Source organism: Apteryx rowi, unplaced genomic scaffold (genome assembly GCF_003343035.1).
Source record: "Apteryx rowi isolate R43461 unplaced genomic scaffold, aptRow1 scaffold_134, whole genome shotgun sequence".
NCBI classification, from domain to species: Eukaryota; Metazoa; Chordata; class Aves; order Apterygiformes; family Apterygidae; genus Apteryx; species Apteryx rowi.
The window spans coordinates 1432851-1452485 of NW_020447575.1; positions in this window are offsets into that span (position 1 = coordinate 1432851).

Below are 19635 nucleotides of genomic sequence, written 5' to 3' on the forward strand. Positions count from 1 at the left end.
TTCCCCACCCCAAGCCAGGATCAACTACCAAGAAATGCCCATATTGACTTCATCATAAATTTAGTGGAATGAGAAGTATTAATCAAGCCATCTGACTGTCTCAATGATGAGACAAATACTTCAGAGATACTTTGTGCATGTAATGAAACATCTTCTCCAGGGACTTAGAACCCTGCTTGTTTTCAAGTTTAGTCTGACTCAACTTAATGTAGGGAAGGGAATTTAAGAGGAAAGTTTAGCTCTCCAGATTGCCTTCAAAGAGCTTAGCTGTGTTAAGCTGTCACCTGTGAATTAGGAATCCTTCTTCCTTTGCACCTGAAGATTCAAAAATTACCATATAACAAAACCTTGTTTTTGCTTTGTACAGACTACATCTGAAGAAGCAAGATCAGGAAATGCAGCTCCAATATTAAGCCACCTACAATGTTTACCTAGCCTGCCTGTTCGCTAAATGGTGGGAAAGTAGTGGATCAGGATGAGAGCCTCCTTCCATTGCTAGGCTCCATGGGCTAAGGAAGGGGATCAGAACAGTGTAAAGGCCACGGGTTGCTTAGTTAGGACCTTCGCACAGGAAGGGGGTCTGCCAGAAGCATGAAGAACAAGCTGGCTTCAGGGCTTTTGGACACATGAGCCAGCCCCCAAGAGGAGGCAGAGCAAACTAAGGACAGAAGGTGGGTCTGTCAGCATTATGCCAGGAGCTTCTTGGCCCAGTTCAGAATCAGGGAGGACAAATGTTAGCTTAAAGCCATCTTAAACTAAAGCTGTGTTCAGTCCTCTATTTTGCAGCAAGCACAGCCTCAGCCATAAACCACTGCAAGTGTAACACAAAGAGACCAGAAACAATATACTATAGAGACCAAATCTTGCTTTCAGTGGTGATTCAGAGGGGCAAATGAGGACAAAATTAATATATGTAGGGGAGACAAGTCGACATTGCTGTGGAAACCATTTCACTTCATGACATTTTAAGTTTAAACTGTAAGTTCTTGACAATGAATCAATGTAATTTTGTGTTATTCTATTATTGCAGCCAGCCCAGAGTGGGCCATGATGCCCAATACCTTTCAGGTTATCTCCATGCAGCAGAAACCCCTACTGATTCAGCCAAAAAAGATCATAGTGACAGTGCAGTGTGGGCTTTATGTGGTTCAGCTAGGACTGGGAAACTTGATCTCATAAACTTAGCCAGCATAAATTATGTTTTTATTATATTAAATTTTGTCCTGGCATTTGCCCATATGCCACATCACAGCCTGAGAAACCAGACAGTACAAGCCCCTCTGCCAGTGCATGCAGGCATGGGGGCAAAATTATGGTTGTTGTGAGGCCCCCTGTCTTGGAGCCTGTCCAATTTGGTCATGATTGACAATTCAGCTGTCACATTTTATCAGTGTAAGTAAGTTCCTCCTTCCCTGCTTCATCTTTCAGTTTTCAGAAGGTAGGCGCTTGCTCCCATGTCTGTTCAGAGGAAGCACTGTGACCTACACGTCTGCCCCTGACCTTTAGCCTGATCAATAAAACTACAAATTGGTCTTTTCTTATCCTCGGCACTTTAGTCATAAAATCCCTACTGAGATGGAATGAAACACTGAACTTTATGTCTAGGCGTCATGAACATATTTGGAGGCGGGGGAGAGAGACTGGCAGTATTTCAACATCAAATATAAGAACCCTCTTTCGCTTGCTCACTCTCTGTGCAGCAATCCTGTGTTTTGTATTTGAAACCTGTAGAACATCTTTATTAGTTCCACAGTCATATATTTTCCCAAGTATTCCAGAATTGAGGGAACCTAAAGTGTCCTGTAACAATGCTTTTTCCACCACACATCCTTTCCCACTTTGGTGACTCTCCTTCTTTGTGTTGCTGTGTACAGAGATGACTGGTTCTGCATCTCTGGAAAGCCAGTGGCCAGATCCAGCTGACTCCTAAATGCACCCTCTGGGCTACAGCCAGAGGAAAAGCCACTCTGAACATAACTCCTAAAAAAGCATCTTTTACCTTTGCACACTGACAGCCGTGCGTATGAGGTGTGGGTAAGATGCAAATGTACTTACAACCATGTTTCTGTTAAGGACCTGTTTTCATATCCAGTCTAGACTAACACAGTGGAAGATGCAGAAATTGCTCCATGTCTGATGCAGACAACAGCTGATTTTTATCTCAGCTTGCTGAAGGAGCTTGAGACAGTTTCTCTCATGACACAGACAAAGTGTTCAGGAAAGAAACAGTTAACACTGTCACATTGCTCTTGTAACCTCACCCAAAAGCCAGAGACAAGCCTTTTGCCTGCCACATTCAACTTGTGCTAGCAGCAGACAGTGCAGCAGACATTAAACCCAAGTACTGCTGTGCATGTGCTTCTTCAGGGGTTTGCGGGCAGTGGAGATATTAGGGAGGCACTAGAGGGAGAGAAGAAGAAAGAGCCCATTCCCAGAAGGGAAGGGGAGGACAGGGGACACCAGGGGTGTGGCACAAGGACAACACTTCCTACTGTAGGACAGTGGCAGTCATAAGAGGCAGAGGGGAGAGGGGGAACATTCAGCAACAACTCCAGTGCGTGGAGCAGAGGGTATTCTGGGGGCAGAGGGGGAGAGACATAATTTCTCTGTGAAGAGCAGAGGGCTGTGGGGGATGGCGAACAAAAAACAGTATAATTTAATGCTAATTAGATGCACTGTTGTTACTACTGTTTCTGCTATCAGATGTTTCACTGCGGTCACTGCAGAGGTCTGCCTATACTGAGACAGGCGTGCGCAGATGTGGGAGAGCACAACCTCCCGCCTGGTATGCTCCTTCTCGTTACCCCTGCAGCAGTGTCAGCAGACTTGAGCTTGCGTTTGCACTTGTGCAGTAAACAGTACTGAACCTCCATGACTCAGGCCTGAGAAGGCATGTGAGGGCTTTTTCTTTTGTATACCAAGAGCCTTTATCAGAAAATGAGACAGGCCTTAAGGTGGCTATAAAGGTATTTAATATGTTACATTTACATCTATTGAAAAGCGATGCACTGGGAGGACGGGGGCTGTGTTGTGCAGTTTTGTGTGCAACTTGGGAGATCTATTTCATCCTCTTTACAGTGAAAAAGTCATGGAGCCACATGACTTCTTCATGCTGGCAAGATAGTTGTGCCTTTTGTGTGCACAGCTGCTAGTAAGGTTGGAAACCATAGTTTTCACTCAGCTGCACAGCCAAGAATGGCCCTGAATAACCTCCTGTGTCACTTGAGGGCTTTTAGCTGGTAAAATGAAACACGACTGTGAATCAGAGGAAGGAAGAAAATCATAGCAGACTCTCTTCAAATTCCTTTTTGGTAGTCAGGCCACTCCTTATGCCAGGAATACTTGGTATTCTGTCCATCCATCTAAAGAGCAAAAAGCCAGGTCCAGTCTGTAAGATGGGCCAGAAGACCAGAAGCCTATCAGTTCTCGTAAGCCCAAGAGGAGTGATATGAAAATAACACTACCTCCTGTGCGTCTCTCCCACACTGATGTGTGCTATATAACACTGCTGAGTCTGCAAACATGATTTCTGACACCTCAGCTTGGAGGAAAGGCCAGAAATACTGTGCTGGAATCACAGCATAGCACATGCTCAAGGCTGGCAGGGGGCAGGTTCAAAACAGAGCAAAGAAACAGCTTCTCTACACAATGCATAGTCAAGCTTTGCAGTACCTTCTCTCAGGATTTTGTGGATGCTAGAAGTTTACATGAGTCCCAAAAGCAATTGGATACAGTCCTGGAAGAAACAAACATCTGAAGCTGTCTGATGCAGCACTGCTGCTCTGTCATGCAGAGAGTTCTTCAGCCAAAACTTGCTGGAGGCTGAGAGAGTATACAGGGGAAGGGTTGCTATACATTGGCTATACTCTTCCCAAGGCACCAGTATTGGCCTCAGCCAGAGGCAGGATAACTTCTGGATTTACACACCTGGCAGGGAAATCCCACCTTTGGGAAATGGAGGCTTTTTCTAAAAAGAGACTTTTAATGACATCAGCTGGATAGCATCAGATCTCTAAAGCTCATTGAAGAGATGACACTTCCATTTTCATCCCTGTTTACTCTTTATTTAATTTGCCATAGGATCTCAGAGTCCTTACAGAGATAAGGTCTTCATTAGCATATGCATCACAGTACCATTTAAGAAGAGAGAGAAGTCCTTCCTCAGAAGAGCTACATGCCAAAAAAAAGACAGATTAAGAGAGGAACAGAAGCAGCAGAACAGAGAAGGAAAACATGTTGGGGAGAAGTTGGTCAGTAGAAAAACAGTTCAGGTCTCTAAACTGCCAACCCAAGCTCCACAAACTCCATATGTAGTGTTGCCTAGTCCTGTCCTGCTTCAACACTATTTTCTGTTCTTTTCTTTAGTGCTTCCTGATTTCATGGCTGAGTGTCCCTTCCTCTAGTGAAAAGCATTGCTCTCAAGTAATGGACAACATATCTGCTTTTGGGGGTGGCTGCAGCTCTGTATCACTGTGTCCATCTTCTACCCTTTTGCAATGTCATTAGGGACCGAAGAGCTAAATAGTTAGAAGATAATACACCATTAAGGACCAATGCTAGCTGCAAAATCAACCTACCAGTTTCGTCTGTGATCCCTGCTCCGCAGGAGTATTCTAGCACCAATACAACTGAGGCACAACTAGACCCTGATTTTAGTAGAACCAGGATTTCATATTCCACGTTCCCAATATGCTGGCTAATGTCATATTTGAGCATTTAACTTGAAGTACTCCATATGACATAAAATATGTTCCATACCGACAGATTTATATTGGAATTGATCTAGTCATTCTGAGTTCTTTATTCATATGGTGGAGCTGAGCAAGGAATAAACATTTCTGGTACCAAATTTAGAAAGAATATATTTTGTTGTAGACAATAAGATACTATCTTCTCTAGTGGCAGTACTAGGGATTGATAGCAGTTTACAAAATGTAGAAATTGTGTGTGTGTGTTTGTGTGTGTGTGTGAATCTCTTACAGGCTTATTGCTGTACTAAACTGCTTCCATAAATCTTAGGCCTAATGCTGTTTTCAGTTACACCAACACACACCCAGTAACTTCTGTAGTATTATAAGAGATATAAATTACAACAGAATGTGATCCCTTGTAGTGTCAGTAATTTTTATTGCTCATCATGTCTATGGGTAGAACATATAAATGCTCCAGCTTATTACTTACTTGGCCAAGTTTACTCTTGCTGGAATGCAACTAATACCTACTGAGTATACCTAAGAAGGGCAAATTCCAGAGACCCATCATTTGGGATGATTTATGTGACTTTCATTGTGACTGGGTTTGGAGGTTTTTTGTTTTGTTTTTACAGTATGTTGCTGGTCAATTCACAACGTATGTTATATTCAGACCTAAGGATTCAGACCTAATACCAATTTCACAAAGGAAAAATAAGAACAGAATTTACATTTCGTTCATTTTGTTTGTCTCTGCTGTGCTAAACACACTGGAATGTCAAAATGCATTCATTGTATCCTAATCTACATCAAACTGTCCTGTAGGAACATTCATTATTCATTTATTGTCAGCAAAACGCATTGAAACAGAGGTATTAAGCATCTGGCCAACATATGTTTATGTGGCCCAAATGGCATATTCTAGTTTTGCAGTATATAAGAATTCCTTTAAAAACAAAAGAAGTCTTGCCTCTGATTTGGAAGAGAACCTGTCAAATATGAGCTGGTATAACTAAAGCAATGATCTCTGCCTGAGACAATGGACAGCTTAAAACAGTGCCTGAGATATGTGAACTCCTGTACCCCACCATTAATCTCATTTTAAGTCTAATGAGGGCACTTAGTCCAAATTAACTCCTTTGCTGCTAAGCCTCAGTGATTGACAAAGATACAGGCTTAGGACTGGAGATAAGGTGAAAACTGAATGTTGTCTAAAGAAGGCATTGCGTAAGGAATGAAAGGAGTAGAGGCACACAGAAGAGCAGGGACCAGAAAAAACAGAGGTTTGGAGAGGACACAAAGGGCAAAAATGTGTGGCCATAAGAAGTGGGCATGTTTTCACACCAGTAGAGGCCTCTCAGATTTTGGGGGGGAGTTGGATCAAAGAGCTAGGTGTGGGAGCAGGCACAGCTGGGGTCAGGCCAGCCTGACAGCAGGCACGGGGCTGAGGTCAGGAGGAAGACTCTCAGTAATCAAGTCACAGCACCAGCAACGCAAGGGTTTTCAGCCTCAGAGAATTTTTTCCTGCCTCCAGCACGTTTGGAGAGGGAAAAATGAATTCTGTGGCAGTGCAAAAGGGCTAGGAAGGAGGTTTCAAAGGTTAAAAGGGGAAAAATCAGTGGTGCTTTGGGCAGCATCAGAGTGACAGAAGGGGCGATAGGTTTTGGGGAGGAATGTGAGCAAGAGGATGGCATTGGGATTTTGAGATCTATGAAAGGATAGATCTCCACAGATAGCAGATGGGATCTGTCTCATCTCCTCCAGTTCACTTGCCACATCTCCCCTGGTGTCCTGTATTCCTTCCTCAGGCCCTGGAGTACATGTGCTTCACTTCCAACTCCCCAAAACCACAAACCCTTCTCTGTACCTGAGCAGCCTTCCGATCGCACATACATCCTCCATCCCATCCATCATCCATTCATATCCCATCCCACTGTGCACAAAGGCTCCTCCAGGCAGCAGAGACTGCTGTTGTAGGGGGGTGGAGGCATAGGGCAGAGCTAGGAAAGGGGAAATGCTTGCATCAGGTGGAGGCAGAGGAGAGAGATGCAAGTGCAGATGATTGCTGTTGATCTAGAGGACAGCAAAGGCTGTGCAGACAAAACCTCTTCAGGCTAGGAGACCCCAGGCATGTAGTTATCCATTACAAAGCTGGACCTTAGGCTTCATCCTAGTACTCTCTATTACAGCAGTCTTAAGCCATTAATATGTCAAGTCACATGGTGATTGGCAGGGGAAAGTCTACTCCTGCAAAAAGCTTGCTACCATGGGGCACATGTGAGGCAAGATCCCATTAGAAGATGCATACTCCCTAGCAGCTGTGCAGGGCTGCAACCTCTTTGCTGCTCTGGGACCCCCGACCCTGGACACAGCCGGCTGGCAGACACACAGGGTGCCAGTAGGGGAGCATGTTAGGAATGCTGAACAGGCAGGGTAGGAGATGCAGACACTGTGCCAGGTGGTGGAAGGTGGGGTAAAACAGTGGGTAACTGATGTGTTTCTTGCGTAAGATACACCAGCTGGCAGGGCTGCCAAGCCCCAGTCCATACTGGGCTGAGCAAAGTACAGACAAAACACACCACTGAACAGAAACAAGGCTGAGAGTAGGTGAGCTCAGATTCACAACACATCCAGACACATAATTTCTACCATGCAAAACAGTTCTGCATCTCTATTTAACATGATAGCTGAAAAGCCTGGAAATAAATAGGAGGGAAAAAAACTATGATTAAGTCACTATCACAGAATCCAAACATCAGTGGGCACTCAATAAAAAACTTTGTCCACTTGCTTTGTTTGATAATGGAGGATGCTGCTGGAGGTATCCCATAAATTTGATCTATTATTTATTGGATGTGCAATAAAGATTTCAAAAGGAATATAGTCCCTAGGTATATTTATTTACATCTTGTAAGGTTTTTCATAGGGTGATGTGCTGATAGATCTGAAGAATCTTTTTATGAAACCTTATCTTTTTTCTTTTTCTCTTTTCTTAATGAATTGCTACACATCACTTTAAACTGGAATGACTGTATTCTGGGGTCTTGTCAGGTGCTTTGATCACTTGGGATTACAGGTTTATGTAAGTATGTGCCCACTACAATTTTAACTAGTGTACTAGTCTATTTTAAAGTAACTAGATATTGCAGAGTGGTGATTCAGGTCCAGTTTTCAAAAGCCCCACCAAATGGCTTAAAAGCTTGCATCATATTTTCCAGAGTAACTCCAGCACTTATGAGATCGCATTTTAGGAAAAGTTCATTTCTCTTGGGCTCCTAAATCACTCTCTGTGCTTCAGAAAGGTTCCTTTTATATTTTAGAGGCATTTCAGTCTAAGTTAAGACTGGTGAAAAGTCCTGGACTGGAGAGAAGTCTGTGAGTGGGGAGGGAATGGCTGCTGTATATAGTGTAACCTAGGGCATGTTCGGTTTTGTTTCTTTGGGGCAAATTAGAAGGGGGATAGTATAATGACAAAAATAACACCAACAGTAATAGGTTAATGCTCTGACAGATGAGCTCGGGTGAATTAACCGCAGTGGTGCTACTGCCCTCCCCCTCTGCCAAGGTACTGCTGCCCCAGGAGCAGCGTGGGTGGAAGGGGATACATGCCTGGGTCCTCAGCCTCCCCGCATGCAGCCCATGCCAGGCACAGGCTAACAAAGACCACTGTCACGTGAGGCTGAGGTGGAAACACACATTTCCCATGTCTGCTCCGGGGATAACAGCCTCCAGCAGCGAGGTGGGCTAGACAGCAGGGACAGTAATACACTGTCAGAGCCATATAAATCAGAGCTCTTATCTTTAACCAGAAGAATGGAGACCTTTGTGTTATGTCTGAATCCATATGGGCCTCCCATAGAATTGTCATGTTGATGGTGTCCAAGAGGCTTTTCTGTTGGGCGAAGCCCAGAGTTCGGTCAGGGAAATGAGCATTCCTAGTGAAGCAGTATGAGCAAGATTTTGTTAACTAATGAAAGAACGAACAGGGGAAGCATAAGAGTTAGGTGCAGCTCTCCTGTCTCAGGTCATGACCAGGAATCAGTGCAGAAACTGCTGCCTTGGAGCTCTGCTGTGTCACACTCTGTCCTGGGTGAACCGTCACCTGCCAGTCACTGCCAAGGCCAGCCCAGCCCTTTGCTGTAACTGCAAAATGTCCTTTCCTCTTTACCTCAGCTGAAAACAGCTGTTGCTAGGGAACTGCTTTAAGTCAAAAAGACAGCAAAGGATGAGAGGAGAGCAGTAGCTGAAGGATGGCAGGCCCGAGGCTGGTGAATGGGAAGGTGAAAAGAGAAAGGAGGGGATGAAGGCGTGAGGTTTGGGAGAAAAGAAGGGCCGAAGAGCGTAGTGTGAGAACAGTTTCTCATCTTGCCAGAGAGCAACAGTTCACTGTTCCTTTCAGGCTTGGGTTTTCTTAAAAGCTTGATCTTTTTTTTTTACATGGCTGGGGGGAAGGTAGAATCCCCCCCCGGCTTTTCATTTAGTGTGTTTTCACATGCCACTTTATACTTAATTTAATTATCACCCCTCCCTCTTTCACTTTCGACCTGTAAGAAAAAATACAACTCTTATTTTAGCCTCTCCCTCCCTCTTAATGACCATTATTCTGCTCCAGTCTAGCACTGAAATTTTATTGGATACACCTGTTTTACAAATTTGGATGAAACTGAAAAAACCTTTTTGTATTCCCTTAGTGCTCCAAATTTTCCTTCTTCCTGGAGTTAGTGAGATGCTCACAGATGATATCTGTCTGGGAAACATCGGGATTATACAATTATTCACCACCCAGAGCTACCTAAGCTCCAGTCAAGATCTGTTTTGTTCACCTAGGAGACTTTTTCAAAGCCAACTGAACTCAGTGGCAGGTTGTCCTCACACAAAACTGACTTCGAATTAGGCCTCCCACTGTTACATCACTACAAATCACTGTTAGCCCATAGCTCCTATGTGAGTGACGTGGCCATCATTTGCATCTGGTCACATTTGACCGTCCACCAAAGTGACCAGACACAATTAGAGTTGGTACAGCTGTCTGCACAGGGCTAAACCAGGGTGCAAACTCAGATACCAAGTTTTCACAAAAGATGCCTTAATGACTCTGCCACCACACTGCCTGTTGTGCAGGTTGGAGTGTGGTAAGAGATGGAGTTTGAATTAGGGTTTATTCTAATTGTGGGCAGTATCAGCACTGTCTGACCAGTAAACAAATACATCTAAATAAAGGAGAAGATTGTATAGTTCATTGCTGAACAGAAATAGAAGGAAACAGAATATTCTTTACGATTAAAAAAATACATCATGTGGCTAAAAGGGTTGGTAACAAGATATATATATATAGAGAGAGAGATATTTTATATATAAAGTCATCAAAGAAAATAAAATAAGCTATGTGTGAAGTTTCCAAACTCAACTGTGGCTGCAATACCTTCCAAAGAAAGCCATGGCATATAATAAAAAGCACTGTTTTATTGGTTTCAAATACTATAATGTATTATTGACTTATGGCAGGGGCTGGTGGTGGGATAGGCAGTATTTCACTTCCAAGCATCTGGTCCAAAATCATCCTTGGTTAGCAGTGATTGAATGTTATTAGTGTCTGATGCCTCTTTGGCGGAACATATGAAATGCACCAGAGGTTTCAGTGCACTTCCTAGTGGACAGGTGCCCATACCACTAAAACCACAGCTCTTTTGGAGCTAGCTGCGCTTGCTGTCATTACCAATCCCACTGAAGAGGCTCAAGGCTGAATGGAGCACAGCAACTGAACTGATACTTCTGCCTTCAGAGAAACTCCACCAGTCCTGTGCTGAAGCACAATAAGAAAAGTATGGGGCTCAGTGGCCTGCTCTTCCTTTCTGTTCTGAGGCCAGGGCAAAAGAGTATCTTTCAGCTTCTGGACAGGGCAGGATAAAGGAATATTACAGAGTTTACAGAAGCTGATTCTTTCAGGAGAGAAATCAGGGAGCATGCAAGCCCCATATTTGTGCCTAGTCTCTTGTTCCTAACTTGTCAGGCTTTAGGAAGGGAAATCCTGCTTGTTTTGATCTTTAGTGATCTGCTCTGCAGGACCAAAGGAGTCCTCATGTTGGCTGGCTCTTCTGCAATGGGTGCCTTTCTTCTCAGTGAGAGATACAGTTATCAGGATGCACAGAATAAAATGGCTGGATAGGATCCATGTCCTTTTCTGGACTTGGAAAGCTCACTCCATCCTCCCTGCTCACTGACAGGGAAGAGGACTGACCTCTGGAAATGAAGGCTTTTGGGGCACATCAGGCTTGGTCTTCAGAGGCTATTCACAGTGCTCCATAGCTCATGTTTCTGACTGACATTTACATTTAACATATTGTTTTCACCACATCTCCTACCCCCTGTCACTTCTTGGCAGGCTAATAAATCCACCGGGCTTTTGATGGCTTCCTGTCAGGCTACTTCTCCCAATCATCTCCAGGCCCTGCTCATTTCCCTCACCTAGCAGGCACATTTTCTATTTTGCTGCTATATTTATTTGCCCCTTGGCCTTGCTGTATCTGCCAGGCAGTTCAATATCTGAATCTGTTGTTATCCAAGGCAGACTGTATCAGGTGGCTTTTTCATTAACCTCTTTGCTGCTGTAGGGGAAATGCACTGTAGAAGGGCCTTGCAAAGATAGTGAGTGAGTCATGGTCAGCAAAGTGGGGAGGGAAGAATCACTGAACATCTACTATGTAAGGAGCTCAGCAATTCCCTTCTTGCCATGAAAATCATCAATAACTCATGCAACCCATGCTGGACTACAACCAGAAAGACACTATCCTTCTGATGCTCAATGGGATCTTTTAGGAAGACAGGTATTTGCACAAAATGCTAGCTGCATGCCAGGCCTCTGCCTACAGACTGGCTTTACTGGTGCATCCTCCAATCCCTTCCTGCATCCCAAGTATGGCTCTGAATCACCCCTCTGAAGGAGCCCTCCCTTTCCATTAACTATATAGGCAAGAAAAGCTTCTTAACGTAGGCAACATTCATCCAGTCACGAGAGGTGTCTCTAAGAGATGGAAAGAACATCATTTGTAGCTGCTTGTGGCTCCTCATGGATTACAGAGGGAGCCTGAATTCATGCTCAAACCAGACATCCATTTTTAGATGGCTAAACTCAGCTGAAACAAACCCCATGCTTAGTGGTCTCAAGACAACAACAGGGTGATTTAAATGACGGAGATGTGAGTCATTTGCAGGTATAGTTGCCTTCTTACAGCTTCATATTTCCTGGAAGTTATGAATATTCCTCAATATTCTCCAGCAGGTCAAATTTATCAAATAAGATAAAAGATGAGTGAAACCAGAATATTTCATTTTGTGGCCAGAGAACCCAGGTTCTCTGGGACCATGAAGTCTGAGTAAGTTTTGAACTGGAAAGGAATCATGTTAATATTAACTGACCAGTTGCCTTTGGCCTGAGTAGATAGAAACGTGTGACTGTAGTTGCTACTGATAGGAGACAATAATATCGTTAACAGGGTATAAAACAGCAAATGAAGAAAGGTATATTCATGCTACCTAATAGCCTGAATAGCAAAAGGGTCATGGTTTGATCAAATGTGATTGAGGGGAGATCTCATGCATCAAGAACAATGTGATCCTAGCCAGAGCAATGGGGACTGGGGAGGAAAGGGGGCAGCCCTGGAGAACAGCAGAGCTCACAAGGCAGTATTTCATAACAGGGAGAATCAGCGAGGCAGAGCCTCAGCACTGAAAACAAAACAATGGAGCATGATTCACTGAGAGTGAAGTTGCCTCCGTTGCTTTCCATGTGCGAAGAGACTGATATGAGAGGATATATGGAGAAGCTGTAAGAAGGGCCTTACAAGTTCCAAACAGAAAGGCCACTTCTTGACACTTGGGAAGAGAAACTCTGCATGTGCAGAATTCTTTTCACTCCGCACCGGACAGGTTTTCTCTATGTGTATCTCTTGACAAAATTCCCTTTCCCTCACACCCAGAGGTTTGCAGCTGTCATTTTCTTTTCCTCAATTGTTGAACCTTTCTTCTGCAATCCATCCCCTTTGACCTACCCCAGCCAGTTGGGTCCCTTCTAGCAAGAGGGTTTATGTCACCTAAAGTGTAGTTTCCCTCCCATGATGAGGAGGTGGGTTGCTTAACATAAGCACTCCCAGAAGGAGCAATTTTAATTCCCTTATTTCCTTGGAGCAAATTTGACTCCAGCTCTGTGGGCCCCTGGTTTTGCTGTCTCTTATTCACCTTTCTTCATGTTCCAGTATCAATAGCACCTCCTGGGGTACAAAACCCTGGAAGTACAGTCTGGGGGAATTTCAAACATAAGTGTATTTATTTCAATCACAATCATGAAAGGCATGTTTAGTTGTTTTTTTAACACAGAACCAGCACAGGGAAACACAGTTAGGATGCAGTTGTGTCAAAACCTGTAATGGTGATTGTGGCTTGCTACAACAGATAACATTGCAGGGTAATAAGAGTGGAGCTCTAAAGCAAAACAGATAGTACTAAGGATCTGATGTCCACACTGTATGCATTTGGGGGGTTTTAAGTTGGTCTAGCTGTAGTCTGGTCCCATGGCCTGAACACCCATTAACAGGTAGATTTCTGAAGCACAACTGCCCATTAGGTTCATCCAAAATAAACTAAGCAGGGACAAACAGGAGATTCACTCAAGGAGATTCCAGTGCACCACTGAGACAAAATAAAATGCTAACTTAGACACATGATATGTGGCCCTAAGCGTGCCTCCCTTTCTGTGAAAGAGAAGAAATGATGGTGTTCATTTGCCGCAAGAAAAAGGGTATTATTAGCCAGAGTCCATTTATCTGCTCAAGTGCAATGCGTTAGCAATTGAGGATGAATACTGTGTATTTAGAAACATTGTCATTTGGAAAGCATCTAGGGATGCCCTAAAAAGAAACATACCCTATGTTAACTATACTCACTGTGTTTTAATGATCCACCCACGTCCAGAATGTTGCCTCCCTCTTTTTTAATCTTTCTTTGGCCTCATGCCACTTTTACTTGAAAAGAGTTTGCGTTACATGTTGTTGAGAGCCCCTTGCTAAATGCTGAGAACCCTCAACACCTGCTGACTCTGGTAAAAACTGATGGTACTCAACACTAAGTAAAATAGCACACAGTCTCCTGCCTGTTAGCAAAGGATGGGGAGGGCAAATGGCTGTGTGGGTGTAAGCATGTCTAGAGAGAAAAGAGGAAGCAGCTGTGTGTGAGAAAAAAAGGAATGACCAAGGAAAAGACTTGTGTGTATGTGATGGGGGGAAACTAACACAGTTAAAATTGAAGTGATAAATCATACCTGAGATCCCTCCTGGGACCTATAAATAGGAAACTGAAAAGCATTTCCTTCTATTTATTTTATAAGTGCTATAAACTTTATCAGCTTTTAGTATTGGAGACTCGTGCAATATTTATGGGCTGTTACTTTAGAAGTTATTCAGATGTTAGCATCAGGAGGCTAATGAAAAAGAAAATTGGGATGGGTAAAGAAAAGAGGGCTTTCTCTACAGCCCTATAGTAACAAAGGTATCACATTTTAGTTGCTTGGTCTTCCCAATGTCCTTTGCTCCAAGGATGCCTGTGTTTCTCTAGTGTGTACTTATCCTGAGCTTCACAGCTCCACAGGAGATCACAAAAAGCATCGTTTATGGGTAAAAATGAAGTCATGCTTGTTCAGGAATTCCTGTAATGAAACTCACAGGGTGAGGAAGATGATTGCACAGTAGAACTTGCAAAGAGGAGATGTCTTAGAGGATGTTTCTGATACTTGGACAAATGCAGATATGTAAAGGTCCTCTAAGTGGACCAGAATGCAAGATCAGCCTCCAAGTAGTCTTCATATTGAGTACAGAGGAAGGGGTAATGTCCTCTTATATTGGGTAAGCCATCAGCAGTATTTAGGGACTGATTAACAGGTTTGAACAGAACAAGGACATCCTCATCCCTCACAGAACTTCACCCCAAGCTCAGTCCAAATGTCTAATTTGTTTCTTGATGTCTGGAAATATTGTTTCATCTTTCCATGCTTATGCATTTTCATAGGTGGCTTATCCATGCTCTTCACTTTCAAATGGAGACAACAGCTGTTTTCAAAGTTTTTATTCAGAGCAAGATAAAATCTCTTCAAATTTCTAGCTGGGAAATAGAGCTTTGCAGAACCTGCTGCTATGGAGAATCCTCTCAGAAAAAGCTGCAGATTGTGCATGTAAAGAAATGCAAACGTACAGAGACTGCTGGACTCAGTTATATGAAGGAATTCCCCCAACAAAGCTGTGGATACAAGCCAAAATTCAGCAACTATAGAGAGCACATTTTATGGATAAGAGGGGAGGCCCAGTCCAAGATGGGAAAGGCGCAGACACCGAAGTTGGTGTCAGCAAAGCACAGGGGCCGTGTGCTGCTCAGTTGTTCCTGTACACAGTCATGGTATAAAAGCTAGACTAAGAAGAGAACATGATATGAGGCAGCTCACACATCTTAAGGGCAGGGGGAGAAACGTATCAAAAGCTCAGTTTCTTCACCATATCAAAGAGAAGACCAAGAGGTGGATGACTTACCATTTGTAAATACCTCAAGAGGAGAAGTGCCCAGTGCTTGCAGGGTCTTCAGTATGGCAGAGGAAGACAGACAGAACTATTAATGGGAAGCTAGACACAACCAAATTCAAGCAAGAAATGAGGCTTGCCTGTTTTTTGTTTTTGGGTTTTGGTTTTGGGTTTTTTTTTTTACAGTGGAAAGGGCCCAAATATTTGACAAAATACAAAAAGGATGCATAAAAAACATGATGTCTTTGGCATGTTTTTGAAGTTCTCAAATCAAGATCAGACGCCTTACTGGAAGATACATTTTAACTGCACACAAGTTATTGGACTCATTACTGAAACAGCTGGATAAATGTCTCTGGCATGTGTGATAGAGGAGGTCAGATTAGATGACAGTGTAATAGTCCCTTCTGGCCCTAAAACTATAAGTCTGTGAAAGAAGAAATCACTCATTCCTATAGACATAAAACACTGTCTTTATTGTTTGACTATAAAAGTGTATCTAAGAAACCCAGCTTTCTGTGAAGACATATTGTAGGGAGTATTTTTTCTTTTTGCCTACGGCCTGCCTGTATACATTGGGTAGAATCTTTGCCAAAAGGAATTCAATGGGAATTATACCTTTAACTTAAATAAAGTTGAGATTTAAAATGTTGCCTCTGCCAGCAATTGTCCATTAGCTTCTGTGAAACTTCAAACTATTCTTGAAAGAAATTCAGCAGCCCAACACCTGCTTGTCACCTAGCATCATATGGACTAGCAGCAAATTTTGTGCAAATCCTTCAAAAGAGCTGGAACAAACATTCAAGCAGGGTCTCACGGTATGCTGTTTTACATGTGCTATATTACAAGTTTATGCTGCTGTTGACCCTGCAGAAAACTCTGCTTGCGTTATTTTTAAATCACCATTTTACAGATTAGGTTTGATTTGCTTATTCAGGTTTTATCAAATGAATTGGAAGAAAAAATTCTTTAGAGTAAATAAACCACAATAGATATCTCTTTGGATTTCATGTCTAGACCAGAAAGTTAGTTGTGGAATAACAGAAGAGAGAAAGAGGAGGACAGTAAAGTGTTGTCAAAGGCTGTAAAGCTAGTGTTATACCTAGCAAAGGCTAAAAGAAAAATAATGATGACCCATGGTTCAGCTATTATAAGACAAAGGTTCAGAGAGGGGAAAGGCCCTGAATTACTGGAAAGAAAATGATGAAATGATTCTGTTCTTTACTGGTCTAAGGAAGAAACAAGTGAAAGTGTTACTACTGAAGCCAAATTTCAGGATAAACTTGAGGAACAGTCCTTTCTGGCAGACAGTTTGAGCCACAACATAAATACTGATCTGCCAGAAGATTAAATCAATAAAAGGCTGTGTTTTCAGACGTGTGGTATATGCATGTTATTAACTGAAAGAAGATGAAGCAACTCTGTCTCTTGCATATCATGCCTTTAAATTCATAGAAAACTTCTTGCCTTTGCTGCAAGGAGTGATGTGAAGGAGTAAAGATCATTTATTTCAGTTTCTGTGTGAAGTAGGGAGACCTGCGTACCTCCAGACTTAGAGTTGTTCTTTGTCAGTTTTCATACTCAGAAATAAATCATCAGAAGAGAACATGTAAGAGTTATACTTTTTTTCAGATGTAACCATGATAGCAGAGAGGTCCAGCTGGCAGCCTGCAAGTCAGAACCAGCCTTCCTTGCAGCCCACCACATCTCTTTGGAGGAGGTGGGAACAGCTGCCTGGGCAGCACGCTTGGACCTAACAACCCAACACCTTCCTCCATGTTTCTGAAAAACCTGATTGTTAGAGCTGCATTCCCCACCCTCACACCCCGGAGGGGACAGCACTGGCACCGAGCTGTCTCCCCTCCACACAGATGCCTACCAGAAACCTGGGAGCTCAACCGAGAGACCATGAAAGGGTTTCTGGGATCCCACCCTTGCAGCTGTGGAAACAGGTCCCCAATTATTTTAAGGGGATTAACTATTTCAAAGAAATCTTGAAAGAAAAAGCCATCTCCTACCCCCCCCCAAAAAAAAAAGAAAAAAAGAAAGAAAAGAAAAAAAAAACAGAAAGGAAAATGATACCAAAGACAACTGAGCAAAGACTAAGGTTTGGTTATTTAGCTCTTCACCAATGGGAAGTATGGGTTGTTTTTATTTTAAAAAGAGTCATGAGTGGATGTCTGACCAAGACACATTACAAATGAATGTGCAGCTGTTTGTCAGTACTCAAAGGGCAGCCATATACCTTCAACATAAAATATTTGTTATTTTGAAATAAAGCAAGTAGTTCCCTCAACACCATAACTATTGAAACACAGTTTGCTACCCGTCTGCATCTTATAATGAATGAAAATTTCTGCATCTGGGATGCCTGTAAGGGGTCTCTCCAGCATAGAGTTTCTGATGTCTAAGAAGAGCTGAGCTCACCTTGCCATCCCTTCCTTGTTTAGACACTGAGATGGTGTCTCTCATCTGCCAGCTCAGTGTACAAAGCTTGTCTTTGAGACCTGTGCTCCTTTGTCAGAAAGAAAAAATAAAAAAAGGGTCCAAGAGTTGTTTAAAAGAAAAAGCAGGTAAAAGACAGTGGTGAGAGACAGCAAAAGTAAGATGCCAGAGAGGAAGGAGTATGTGGATCCTGTATGACAGGCTACAGCACTTCAGGGAATAACATAGCCACTGTCCATGAACACAAACTCCTCAGGTGTCCCTAGAAGTGTACAGGTGCAGTTCACAGAAAACAATGCAGTAGAGGCCTGTTCTACTACTGTCTCAAGATTTGTGCCTACTCAAAGGACAGGAAAATCATCTAGGAAAGGTTTGTCCATTTAAAAAGATGATGATGATGACTTTTGAGTGCTAGAATCAGACCTGCTGTGATGGGAGAGGTGGCAATGTGGAGGTGACAATGGCTTTCTCACCAGGTGACAAGACTATAAATGTCAATGGGCATTTCATTAGAGGGAAGGAAGGAAGGTACAGACTAATAAAAGACGTGATGCTGACAGCAGCTTCTCCTCAATAAACATTTCCGGCCCACTCATCTGTCACACAGGCAGCCTGGGTTAAATTTATTGCTACTACATGGTGCATTAACCCTTAGTATATTGGCTAAGGCCCAGGGAATGACCATTTATATGCAAGTTATGTCCAGAGATAGAAAGATAAGATCTGGCTGCAGGGAGAAGGCTAGTCATATCCTGCCCACTCTGCCAGAAATCCCTCTTTGTCTGCTCACCCAACATAATTCAGTTTCTCCTGCCCACACCTCCTGATGTATCTATCCTTCAAGCCTGGAACCAGTTCATTCCTCAGAAACTGTGGTCTTAGCCTTCACCCCACTTCTCTCACTGATATTGTGCCAGTCTCTTGCAGCCCCCCAACCCTATTTTCCTTCCCCTCAGTCTGTGACTAACTCCAGTGGCCCTCCAGCAAATTTTCAGCCACTGCACTGCAAATGAAGATGCTTAGCGAGGTAATCAGCACATAACCCACAGTAGACCACATAGCCTTGAGGCAACCATGCTTTAAGCAGACTCTGATCCACAGACCTGGGAACGCTCAATATTTGGAACAAGAAAATCTTCCTCAACCAGTTTTACTTTTCATTAATCACAACTGCTCCTCTTTTTTCTTGATGCCCTTCCAGAAAATATTCCACGTGCAGGGTATCCATGGATGTGACAGGGATATCTCCTGCAGTGAATCTATGTCAGTTTGCACTCTTTGCTCCTGATTTCCAGCTTTCCCCTCCTCCCCAGCAATTCTTCTCATGCCCTCCCTCTCCCGCTGCTCCAGGGAAATGCTAAAGCTAGCTCCTAATTAAAGTGCTTGCAATTCCCCACCGAAGCAGTGGCGCCAGGGCCTGAAACCATCCCGTGTCTGTGTCCTCTAGAGACAAGCCAGCTGTGCTCAGACACCTTGCCGCTCACTCCTCCTGCCACAGACTTTCCCATGTTGACGCCAGCAGGTTTCGTCTTTGTTTTCTCATCTGTGCTAATTTCTCTCTGATGCTGCAGGCAGGGGCGCAGGCAAGGGATGGGGAGGTCACTCAGCAGATGAAGTGAAGATCCCCCCCCCAGAAGAAAACAGAAAGGGAAAGAGCCATCAGGGAAAGTGCCAAGGACTGAAGCAAAGATGCATCTCTGCCCTGTGCTGTGTTCATAACAACAGCATTTTCATCTGACTTGTGTGCTGAGGCCCAAATGCGCTTCATAGTGCATGCCACCTGAATGACACCAAGCATGTAATCCTCTTACTGTCCAGATTAGTGCATTACAGATGCTGTGCCTATGCTCACACTGTCAGCACGCACACAAGGTATGGCCCACCCCACAGAACAGCATAGACAAAAGGCTGGCCCATGCCTATCCCAACGCATGTGCTGC